Here is a 13389-nt window from a genome sequence, read left to right on the forward strand (position 1 = left end):
CATAACAACCGTGGCGCCGTGATGATTGAATCGTTAACACCAGCAATTTCCCTGATAAATTTACCCCAAAAAACATATTTTCTGGCAGTGCCCCTCCTGAGACTAGGCTCTGGATCCACCCCTCCTGTAGACAATACCGTTTTGATTTATGATCCAGGTGCTCTTATATTACAATTCTCCAAATTTTTATGGAGTTTACATTTTTATTTTTTTTATTTTTATACTTCTTTCAGAAATGCTGGAATGCACAGCCCAATGGTTGAACAATTTATACCTTTGATACTGGAAGACAAGAGAGGAGACCGATTCCGAATATGTTTTATTTAAACTAGGATATCCATTTCTGGTTTGTGGTATCTAACAACCTTGTAAGTATAAAATAAAAAATGAAAAAAGGTATACATATTCTCATTCAGATTTACTATTTTTATTTTTTTTTCATAACATTTTTAACATAATGTAAAAAAAATTATATAAAATAATTTAAATTGAATGTTACTCTAAGGCCAGTTCTGAGGCTTCATAAGCATTAGAATACATGAATTCGATATGAATCGTTGGGATCTGGAACAAAGCGTTTCGTACAGCATTAACAGCACAAGATGGGATGACTCTCCGGTTTCCCTTTCCCAAGTAGCCATAGATCCATGCAGTAAACGTTCTATAAGCTGTCTTCCGCAATCGTCTTAAAAATAAATAGAAATGATTACAGTTGCATAACAAATAATTCACTATATATTGGAACTTTTAATTTGTTAAATCGTAGGTCTGCCTACCTTTTTCAGAAATCTAAAAGCCAGCAGCTACACAGACTACAGCTGTAGATTTTTAATATTAGGACACTTACCTGTCCTGGAGTCTAGGAATGTCGCCACACCAGCTTATTATAATTTTTTTATACACTGCCAACAGATCACTTTTTTTTTTTTTTTGGGCTTTTTTTTATAGATTATCAGTAATATTGGAATGCATTTTCTGCACTTGCACCATTTCCTATTCCCAAGACGTTCTGTTTCACCTTCCTCTTTAGTTTCTGTTGATTGAAGCATGAAAATCTTTTGTAATGGATTACATGGAAATGCTGGATCGTTTTCTGGCTCTGTATATTGTGACCATAGTTCCTCAAGCAACATTTGTCTCTGTAGCATAAACCCAAAAATATTTTCTTTACCTATTTATCCTTTATAGGTTAATAAATAAAATCAATTTTATTACGAATTTTGATTTAATATTTATTCTTGTTTGGCAAAAATGTATTTAAAGAAAGATGTTTTTTATTTTAATTTAAATAAATAATGTTTGATAGTAATTCATCATGGTTCTTTTTTTATTTAATTTTATAATTACACATGTTACACTTCATGATACCTCAAGCTATTTCTAATAATGCTTACACTCTCCCATGTAGTTGCTAACAGAGTCAACATTGGTACGAGAAATGGTCTGTCCAATAGGTTTGTCTCCCCCTTCCTCCTTTACATGCAACATTTCCATTGTCAAAGCGCAACACGGTTTAAGCATGCACATTGGGAAACTAGCTGTGAAGTTGCAAGGCTCCAATTGGAGTTATAGCTACACTTATCTGCCTTCCCACAACTGTTTTTGACAGGTACATATTTACACTTCAATCTGACATAGGCGATGTTTGGTACATCAAACGTTAGAACCTCCCTCCTTTGCCCCCATGACATTTGGAGAGTGCATCATGATTTGCGCTTGCACATTAGGGATATGACCATGAATCCCAATGGATTCAATGCCAGTTTCTCATACTGGTCATGGTGGCGGCAGCTACCAACAGCTGATCTGAAAAGACATTGCAGCCTCACTGGACAGGTAAGTGTCCATAGATTAAGTCACCAGCTACTGTATTTGTAGCTGTGGATTTTACATTTATTTTTTGGCACACACTGAAAAAAACATTAAAAGAGAATTGTGGTGGATTTTTTTTGTACGTTATACTTACCAAGGTGGATGCAGCATGTGACCGATGCTGCATCTGTCCACCGGTGCCTTGCACTGAGAATAGAGCGATCAAACATCGCCAAGGGGGATCCGTGAGAACCAAGCCAATCGGAGAGCTACTGCCTGTCACTCAGCGGTTCTCCACTGAGATGGCTCGCAGTCCAAGCACCTGGCGCATCCAGACTTCCAGAGTCGAGATGACACGGTGCCTGGACTGATCTGTGTGATGTCAGCAGAGAGCGGACTTCAGACCAGCTGAAAACGGGAGAAGCACAGCCAAACAAGCTCATGCATGACTACAATACGAAGTAGAGACATGTAACTTTTACATTATAAACGTAAGTTTGTTTTTGAAATTTAAAAAGTTACTTACCATTATTTTTTATCAGTAAGATCTGTTAGATGTAAGAATAAAAAAAATTATTAGATCACAAAAAATTATAAATTGGGTTAAATGAGAAATAACTAAAATTATATTTTGTATAGTTAGTAAAGAAAAAACGTATATATGTACACACATAATATGTATAGTAACGCACATATAATGAAACAAAAAGTGTTTGTGTATAGGTATAAATACATACATACTGGACACTTTATTATGTACAGCTTTCACAGCACCGTTTTGAGTGTAGAACTGGAAGGAGCCATCAGAAGATGGGGACACTGCAGCTATAAAGGGATGGACATGGTCCGCAACAATACTCAGGTAGGCCGTGGTGTTTAAATGATACTCAATTGGTACTAAGGGGTCCAAAGTGTGGCAAGGAAAATATACCCCTCACCATTACACCCAGGGCCGGTGCTACCACTAGGCGGAGTAGGCAGTCGCCTAGGGCGCACTACCCCCCAGGGCGCAGCCACAACCTCTGTATGCCTCCAATCCCCCAATGTCTTCACAGAGTAAAAGCTCACAGCAGTGTGTGTGTGTGGGGAGGAGGGGCGGGGGTTCGGTGGAGAACAGAGCATCGAGAGGTGCAGCATCTGTTAGCCGACACCAGAGCAACACCGCCCAGTGCTGAGGAGAGCCCCGGATGTAATGATCGATGAAGCAGAAGTAAGGAGGAGGGAGGATCACTATCTACAGCGAGCTGTGGAGGGAGGGAGGGGGGGGGGGAAGAGTAGTGCAGGAAATAAGAAGTCAGCTAGGTAGGTCAGTATGTGTGTGTGTGTTTGTAATGGTCAGGTAGGTCAGTGTATGTGTGTGTGTGTGTCAGGTAGGTGGGTCAGTGTATGTGTAATGGTCAGGTAGCTCAATGTGTGGGTCAGGGTGTGTGTGTAATGGTCAGGTAGGTCAGTGTATGTGTCAGGTAGGTAGGTCAGTGTGTGTGTGTGTAATGGTCAGGTAGGTCAGTGTGTGTGTAATGGTCAGGTAGGTCAGTGTATGTGTGTGTGTGTGTGTGTGTGTGTGTGTAATGGTCAGGTAGGTCAATGTATGCGTCAGGTTGGTGGGTCAGTGTGTGTAATGGTCAAGTAGGTAGGTCAGTGTGTGTGTGTGTGTAATGGTCAGGTAGGTCAGTGTATGTGTGTGTGTGTCAGGTAGGTGGGTCAGTGTATGTGTAATGGTCAGGTAGGTCAATGTATGTGTCAGGTTGGTGGGTCAGTGTGTGTAATGGTCAAGTAGGTAGGTCAGTGCGTGTGTGTGTAATGGTCAGGTAGGTCAGTGTATGTGTCAGGTAGGTAGGTCAGTATGTGTGTGTGTGTGTGTGTGTGTGTAATGGTCAGGTAGATCAGTGTATGTGTCAGGTAAGTGGGTCAGTGTGTGTGTGTAATGGTCAGGTAGGTGGGTCAGTGTATGTGTCTGGTAGGTGGGTCAGTGTGTGTGTGTAATGGTCAGGTAGGTCAGTGTATGTGTCAGGTAGGTGGGTCAGTGTGTGTGTGTAATGGTCGGGCGGGTCACATATTGCAAAGGCAGTGGAGCCATGGGCAGAACCAATGGGGGGGGCAGCAAAATGAGGTTTCGCCTAGGGTGTCAAAAATTCTTGCACCAGCCCTGATTACACCCCCACCACCAACCTGAACCCCGTGATACAAGGCAGGATGGATTGATTCATGCTTTCACTTTTTTTTTTTTAATGCAAATTTAAAACCCTACCATCTGAATGTTACAACAGAAAATGAGACTCATCGGACCAGTCAACATTTTTTCAATCTTCTATTGACCAAATTTGGTGAATCTGTGACAACTGTAGCCTCAATATCATCATGTACTTAGATGACTGGAGTGGCACCCAGTGTGGTTTTCTGCTGCTGTAGCCCATCTGCTTGAAGTTTCAATGTGTTGGGCATAAAGAGATGGTATTCTGCATACCTTGGTTGTAAATAGTGGTTATTTGAGTAAATGTTGCCTTTCTAAAATCTGTACCATTAAAAACTCTGAACTCACATATGAAGTAGGGATTTTAACACACACATAACAAATGGTCCATAATGGAGGCAAACACACCACACCCCCATATCCATGCCCCTATATCTACATGAAGGTTGATGGATGCATGGATTACAACGTGGGGTTGTTTATTTTTGTAAGCATTGGATTAGAGCCCAAAGGCTCTAATAGGCTTCAAGAAAGGGTGACCATGGCGCAGAGAGCACCGTGCTCAAAGCCCACCCACTTGTGTGACATTAGCAAATTTAAAATCGTTATTGTGACACTAATTTCCTCTTGGTCATTCATGGGAAAAGGGTTCTGAGACACAACTGGGTGGGAGTCCTACCTAAGACCCGATTGGCCGTGATAATCAGCAAACGCCATGACTCAGGGGAGATGCAGGGGTAAGCCACTGTAGCCATGACGTGGATGGGGTAAGTGCGGGACTGGCAGGCAGCAATGGGTGAGCAAAGTGGTGATCGAACAACGCATATATTAATTTTGTTGCTGCAATTATTTTTTTAATGAAAAGCTGTACAGAAAAAAGTAGCCGCTGGGTGTAGATATACACACACATATATATATATATATATATATATATGAGAGAGAGAGAGAAACACACACACACACATATATATAACGAGATACATATATAAGATACATGTATAACAAGAGATATAGATATATCTATATATATACATATATATATATATATATATATATATATATAAAACAAGATATATATCTCTTGTTATGTAGATATATCTGCACAGAAGCAAATGATTTAGTTTACAATTAGTATATTTTTAAGCCTCTTACCTTTTTGCTGCTGGTGTCTGTTATAAATGCAGTATATTTCCTGGTTCCTGGAGGAAGGAGGGGTTTGCATAGCTAAGGGGCGGTAACTTCCTCTGGCACTGCCGTTGCTATGGAAACCTGACCTGAAACCTATTTCACCGCTTGTGTAGCACTGAGCATGTGCGAGATTTGCAAGGCTGAGATCCAGGAAGAAATACAGTCTGGCTTCAGATGCCCACACCAAGGATGGCCACAGTCTGCTGCAAGTTTATAAAGTTACAAAATGCTGTAATAACCTAACAAAACGGACCTTTGTTTACAGACTAACTTTACTAGAATGCTTTAAGCTTGTGTATGATAAGTGTATGATAGGTTATTTTTATTTAAAAAGTCACATTTTGGCTGGAAAACCACTTTAACACAGCAGCAGGAGAATGATAGCTTGAAGTTGCTGGCTGACCGGCCCCCCTGTGAAGTGATGGGTCTCCCTGCCGGGAGTAGAAGTTACCTGCTTCGCTGCTCAGTTCCCTCTAGTCTCTACCCACCAGACTACAACTCCCAGAATGCAGCGCAGCAGCAACACAGCCAATCAGCGGCCGACTTCCTCAAAAAAAAAAAAAAAAGTCAGCAAACAGCGGCTGTTTGGATTAAAAGTTAGACGGCCTGGGGGGAGATTTCCACCAGCCCGCCCCTGGAGTCAGTGCCCTCATCATCCCCTCCCTCTTCATCGCTGTAGCAAACCTGGCAGTATGCTGCAGCTTGTGGAACATGACTGCCAGATTGCTGTCCTTCTTGAGCATCCCCTCTCTCTGCATTCACGCTACTGCCTTCCTCTAGCTGAGTGTCATCATCAGAGCCTACAAAACACTGGGCATCCTCCTGGAGCATGTACCCAACACTGTGCTCAAAGAGTTCAGGAGACTCCTCAGGAGGACGTGGTGGGTCTAGGGAAGGAGTCACTAATGATGATATTGAGACGAGGGAAGACGATGCGTTGGCAGCTGCTTTGCTAGCACCCTGAGACTGGGTAAGAGAGGATGAGGAGGATGAAGAGGGCTTGGTCATCCACTCTACCAAGTCGTTGGCATGTTGCGGTTCAACATGTCCAGCTGCCGAAAAGAAGGACAAGCGTGTCCCATGGCCACGTGCTGATGACAATGCACCGCGTCCACGACCAGCACTGTTGTCTCTAGACACAGAGCCTGCTTGCCCTCTTTTATCGGCTTGCGCCTGCCTGCCTCTCCTTGCTGGCCTTCCAGACATGGTAATGGCCTGAAGGGAGTTGGGTAAAACAGCAGTTGGGTAGTGTATATTGTGCTGGAGGCACACAACACCCACTAACTCCTGCAGATGCCTTTATTATAGAACACCAGCAATAAAGGGTAGATAAAGGGGTATACTGTACTGGAGGCACACAACACCCACTAAGCCCTGCAGATGGCTCTATTAGAGAACAGCAATAAAGGGTAGATACAGGTGTATATTGTGCTGGAGGCACACAACACCCACTAACTCCTGCAGATGCCTTTATTATAGAACACCAGAGATAAAGGGGTATACTGTACTGGAGGCACACAACACCCACTAAGCCCTGCAGATGGCTCTATTAGAGAACAGCAATAAAGGGTAGATACAGGTGTATATTGTGCTGGAGGCACACAACACCCACTAACTCCTGCAGATGCCTTTATTATAGAACACCAGAGATAAAGGGGTATACTGGACTGGAGGCACACAACACCCACTAAGCCCTGCAGATGGCTTTATTAGAGAACAGCAATAACGGGTAGATACAGGTGTATATTGTGCTGGAGGCACACAACACCCACTAACTCCTGCAGATGCCTTTATTATAGAACACCAGAGATAAAGGGGTATACTGTACTGGAGGCACACAACACCCACTAAGCCCTGCAGATGGCTCTATTAGAGAACAGCAATAAAGGGTAGATACAGGTGTATATTGTGCTGGAGGCACACAACACCCACTAACTCCTGCAGATGCCTTTATTATAGAACACCAGAGATAAAGGGGTATACTGGACTGGAGGCACACAACACCCACTAAGCCCTGCAGATGGCTCTATTAGAGAACAGCAATAAAGGGTAGATACAGGTGTATATTGTGCTGGAGGCACACAACACCCACTAACTCCTGCAGATGCCTTTATTATAGAACACCAGAGATAAAGGGGTATACTGGACTGGAGGCACACAACACCCACTAAGCCCTGCAGATGGCTTTATTAGAGAACAGCAATAACGGGTAGATACAGGTGTATATTGTGCTGGAGGCACACAACACCCACTAACTCCTGCAGATGCCTTTATTATAGAACACCAGAGATAAAGGGGTATACTGTACTGGAGGCACACAACACCCACTAAGCCCTGCAGATGGCTCTATTAGAGAACAGCAATAAAGGGTAGATACAGGTGTATATTGTGCTGGAGGCACACAACACCCAATAACTCCTGCAGATGCCTTTATTATAGAACACCAGAGATAAAGGGGTATACTGTACTGGAGGCACACAACACCCACTAAGCCCTGCAGATGGCTCTATTAGAGAACAGCAATAAAGGGTAGATACAGGTGTATATTGTGCTGGAGGCACACAACACCCACTAACTCCTGCAGATGCCTTTATTATAGAACACCCGAGATAAAGGGGTATACTGGACTGGAGGCACACAACACCCACTAAGCCCTGCAGATGGCTTTATTAGAGAACAGCAATAAAGGGTAGATACAGGTGTATATTGTGCTGGAGGCACACAACACCCACTAACTCCTGCAGATGCCTTTATTATAGAACACCAGAGATAAAGGGGTATACTGTACTGGAGGCACACAACACCCACTAAGCCCTGCAGATGGCTCTATTAGAGAACAGCAATAAAGGGTAGATACAGGTGTATATTGTGCTGGAGGCACACAACACCCACTAACTCCTGCAGATGCCTTTATTATAGAACACCAGAGATAAAGGGGTATACTGGACTGAAGGCACACAACACCCACTAAGCCCTGCAGATGGCTTTATTAGAGAACAGCAATAACGGGTAGATACAGGTGTATATTGTGCTGGAGGCACACAACACCCACTAACTCCTGCAGATGCCTTTATTATAGAACACCAGAGATAAAGGGGTATACTGTACTGGAGGCACACAACACCCACTAAGCCCTGCAGATGGCTCTATTAGAGAACAGCAATAAAGGGTAGATACAGGTGTATATTGTGCTGGAGGCACAAAACACCCACTAACTCCTGCAGATGCCTTTATTATAGAACACCAGAGATAAAGGGGTATATACAGATGTATACTGTGCTGTGCTGGAGGCACACACAACTTCCAATAACTCCTGCAGATGGCAGATGGCTCAAATAGAGAAGAGCTATGTAGGTGGATATAGCGGTGTGTACTGGGTACAGAGCACGCAGACAGCACGCACAAGCTCCTAACACTACTGACTGCAAGCTCTATTATAAAAGATAGATATATCGCTAGCTATATAGGTGAGGTGAATATAGCGGTGAATATAGCGGTGTATACTGCGGTCAGGGCACGCAGACAACAACCACTACAGAAGAGCAAGATCGAAAAATCAGCCGATAACGATCGGTGTATACTGTGTTGAAGGTACACAGAACACCCACTAACTGCTTCAGACGCCAACACACTACACAAGGCCGCCACGCTGGCGGCCTTATATAGTGTGGGGCGTGTACTACACAGCCTGAGCTATGATTGGCCACAGGCATCCTGCCTGTGGCCAATCATGGCTCTCCTCGCTGCTGGCGCTGTGATTGGCCCAGCATGCGGGGTCACAGTGCATGCTTGGCCAATCATGAGCCAGCAATGCACTGCAATGACGCAGTGCATTGTGGGCCGTGAGCGAATTTGGCGCGAATTTGGCGCGAATTTGGCGCAAACGGCCCATAATGTTCGGAATTCGCCGAACGGGTGAACAGCCGATGTTCGAGTCGAACGTATGTTCGACTCGAACACGAAGCTCATCCCTAATGAGGGGCTCCCACCATCCCTGTGCTATGCTCATTATGAGGGGCTCCCACCATCCCTGTGTTATGCTCATTATGAGGGGCTCCCACCATCCCTGTGCTATGCTGACTTCCTCCTGGGGCTGCTTACGGTGCAGGTGTCAGTGCTGTATATCACGGTGCTGGTGTCAGTGCTGTATATCACGGTGCTGGTGTGAGTGCTTTATGTCACGCTGCTGATGTTAGTGCTCTCTATCACGGTGCTGCTGTCAGTGCTGTATGTCACGGTGCTGGTGTTAGTGCTTTATGTCACGCTGCTGATGTCAGTGCTCTCTATCACGGTGCTGGTGTCAGATGACTCTATCACGGTGCAGGTGTCATTGCTGTATGTCACGCTGCTGATGTCAGTGCTCTCTGTCACGGTGCTGGTGTCAGTGCTGTATATCACGGTGCTGGTGTTAGTGCTTTATGTCACGCTGCTGATGTCAGTGCTCTCTATCACAGTGCTGGTGTCAGATGACTCTATCACGGTGCAGGTGTCATTGCAGTATGTCACACTGCTGATGTTAGTGCTCTCTATCACGGTGCTGCTGTCAGTGCTGTATATCACGGTGCTGGTGTTAGTGCTTTATGTCACGCTGCTGATGTCAGTGCTCTCTATCACGGTGCTGGTGTCAGATGACTCTATCACGATGCAGGTGTCATTGCAGTATGTCACGCTGCTGGTGGTCATCTCCTGCACCCTCTTCTTTGCCTACTCTGACCTTCCCTCTCCTCCATTGCCTTCATGCGCTCCACAGTCCTGAATTGTCACAACAATTTCCCATATAAAAAAAGAATGCTTGTACTTGTCGATCCCAGATTCACCTCATACATGTGTTATGTCATTGGCCATGTGGTGGGACTATGTTTGCACAGCTATTAATTATTTTGTGGCTGCAAATTTGACCTGTAGGTTTGCAAAGTTCGCCTCCCATTGAAGTCAATGGGGCCCGTCGCGAACGTTCCAGTTCGCGAACTATCGGCCGCGAAACGTCCCATCGGAAGTTCGTCCATCACTAAACCCCATCTCTTGCATTTGTCCAGCGAACCTTGTTCTCTTCATTTTTTGTTTACTTTTTTGGATGTTATACCTATCTTCCGCCTCATTCGTTATGTTATTAAAATCTCCCATTGCTGGGGTTGGTATATTGGGACATTATGCCATTTTCCCAAAAACATATTTCAACACTTCATCATTATAAGGGGGAATATAGGTATTCACCAACAAAAAGTTTTTGTCATTTAATAAGCACCGTAGAAAAATGTAACGGCCTTCTGGGTCTAGAAAACTCTCTTTGCATGAGAACCATACCGAGCGAGAGATCAGGATACTAACACCTGGTGAATAGATAGTATATACAGCATGAAATTCATACGGAAATTTCAAAAAGTATCGTGTCCTCTCACTCAAGGTGGGTCTCCTGCAAAAATATTATTTCAGGTTTGTATAACTCAATTGACTCAAAAACTGCCTGTCTCTTCCGCTTGTCTCCCAACCCCCTCACATTCCATGATAACACCATTATTTTCCTGTTCATTATTTCAGTTCACCCAAAAGAAATGGAACTAGAACTCCACAGACCAAACAAAAAAAAATTATCTCTCAAATAAGACCATGGCAAAGAGGGTCCTGACAGAATAGTAGGAGTTAAAACAAACACAAAGTTAGATAGTTACATAGTTAGTCAGCTTGAAAAAAGAAGCAAGTCCATCCAGTTCAACCACAAAAAAAATAAAAAATAAATAAGATCATACAATCCCATACACCCAATTCTATCCCCACAGTTGATCCAGTGGAAGGTAAAAAAGCCCAGCAGAGCATGATCCAATTTTCTAAAGCAGGGGAAAAAATTCCTTCTTGATCCCATGAGAGGCAATCGTATTTTCATATACAGTAAATGTTAGTACCCAGTTATATTATGTACACTTAGGAAATAATCCAAGCCTTTCTTAAACCAATCTACTGAGCTGGCCAGAACCACCTCTGCAGGGAGTCTATTGCACATTTTCACAGCTCTTACTGTGAAGTAATCTTTCCGTATTTGGAGAGGAAATCTCCTTTACTCTAGAAGTAAAGAGTGCCCCTTTGTCCTCTTTGTTGACTGTAAAGTGAATAACTCAACACCAAATTCACTATATGGACCCCTTATATACAGTATTTGTACATGTTGATCATATCCCCCCTTAATCTCCTCTTATCAAGAGGGAATAAATTCAGTTCCTCCTTCCATCTTTCCCCATAGCTGAGCTCCTCCATGCCTTTTATCAATTTGGTTGCCCTTCTCTGCACTTTCTCCAGTTCCCCAATATCCTTTTTGAGAACTGGTGCCAAAAACTGAACTGCATATTCCAGATGAGGTCTTACTAATGATTTATACAGGGGCGAAATGATATCTCTCTCTCTGGAGTCCATACCTCTCTTAATACAAGAAAAGACTTTGCTCGCTTTGGAAACCGCAGTTTGGCATTGTATGCTATTATTGAGCTTATGATCTGCCAAAACCCCCAGATCCTTCTCCACTATGGATCCCCCCAGTTGTACCCCCCCAGCATGTATGATGCATGCATATTTTTAGCCCCCAAGTTCATAACTTTACACTTCTCAACATTAAACCTCATGTGCCACATAGTCGCCCAATTAGACAGAGCATTGAGGTCGGCTTGTATATTGGACACATCCTCTAAAGACGTTATTCCACTGCATAACTTGGTGTCATCTGCAAAGACGGAAATGTTACTTTTGATCCCAGACCCAATATAATTTATAAAGATATTAAAAAGTAAGGGTCTCAGCACTGAACCTTGGGGTACACCACTGATAACCTTAGACAATTCAGAGTAAGAATCATTAACCAATACTCTCTGAATTCTGTCTTTTAGCCAGTTTTCTATCTATTTACAAACTATTTACAAACTGATATTTCCAAACCTGTAGACCTTACATAACACATGAGCCGTGTGTGCGGAACAAATGCTTTTTCAAAATCCAAGTATACCACGTCCACCGCCACCCCTCTGTCCAAGGTTTTACTTACCTCCTCATAAAAAGAAGTTTGTCTGACAACTTCTGTCTTTCATGAATCCATGCTGTCTGTTGCTTAAATTATTTTTTTCCTGCAAGAACTCATCTATGTGGTCTTTTATTAATCTCTCCAGTATCTTCCCAACTATAGAAGTTAAACTAACAGGTCTATAGTTACTTGGTAAAGACTTTGTTCCCTTTTTAAATATAGGCACCACATTGGCCCTGCGCCAATCCAGTGGTACTATTCCTGTCATTAATGAGTCCCTAAAAATTTGATACAATGGCTTTGAAATTACAGAGCTCAATTCTTTTAGGATCCGTGGGTGAATGCCATCAGGTCCAGGTGCTTTACCCACCTTTATTCCGTCCAAATATTACTGGACCATATCACTTTTGAGCCATTGTGGATTTGGGGCTGTGTCACTACCACCCCCATTATGGACATGAGCTCCCCCATGTTCCTTTGTATACACAGAGCTGAAGAAATTATTTACTAAATTAGCATTCTCTTTGTCTTCAGTCACCAAACTGTAGATTATTTTGTAAAGGGCCTACATGCTCAGACTTGACCTTTTTTCTATTAATATATTTGAAAACATTTTTGGGGTTTGTCCTACTATCTTTTGCAATCTGTCTTTCCTTTTGGATTTTTGCATCCTTGACTTCCTTTCTACATATTCTGTTATATTCTTTGTAACATTTACATGACACTAGTGTTCCTTCATTTTTATATTTTTGAAAAGCTCTTTTCTTATAGTTTATAGCTTTTTTTTTTTTACTTTGGCCGTGAGCCAGATAGGTTTTATTTTTAGCCTTTTAAACTTATTGCCCATGGGAATATACTTTGCAGTGAGTTCACGAACAGTCTTTTTGAAGTGTTCCCATCTCTGTTCTGTGCCCATCGATGCCAATATTCTCTCCCAGTCTAAGTCCTGGAGAGCAGCCCTCATCCTTGGAAAATTTGCTCTCTTGAAATTAAGTGTTTTTATCTTTCCCGTATGTGATTTTTGCTTACAGCTAACATCAAATGAAATCATGTTATGGTCACTGCTATCCAGGTGTTCTTTTATCTGAACATTAGTAATACGCTCTGCATGGTTTGAGATTACCAGGTCCAACAGAGCATCATTCCTAGTTGGGGCCTCAATAAACTGGACCATAAAATTGTCCTGTAATAGGTT

General features: G+C 43.0%; 1 long non-coding RNA gene across 1 annotated transcript; it reads right to left on the reverse strand.

Annotated features, from left to right (window-relative positions):
- Positions 1 to 411: 411 nt before the first annotated feature.
- On the reverse strand, positions 412 to 5283 carry LOC143938632 (uncharacterized). The gene is made up of 4 exons (XR_013263749.1): positions 5156 to 5283; positions 2339 to 2360; positions 1019 to 1139; positions 412 to 685 (listed from the first exon to the last, which is right to left on the reverse strand). It is a non-coding gene; the product is annotated as an uncharacterized LOC143938632 (long non-coding RNA).
- Positions 5284 to 13389: the final 8106 nt, after the last annotated feature.

This window comes from Lithobates pipiens, unplaced genomic scaffold, assembly GCF_037356315.1.
Source record: "Lithobates pipiens isolate NorthernLeopardFrog02 unplaced genomic scaffold, aLitPip1_a1.2 Scaffold_1, whole genome shotgun sequence".
Lineage (NCBI taxonomy): Eukaryota > Metazoa > Chordata > Amphibia > Anura > Ranidae > Lithobates > Lithobates pipiens.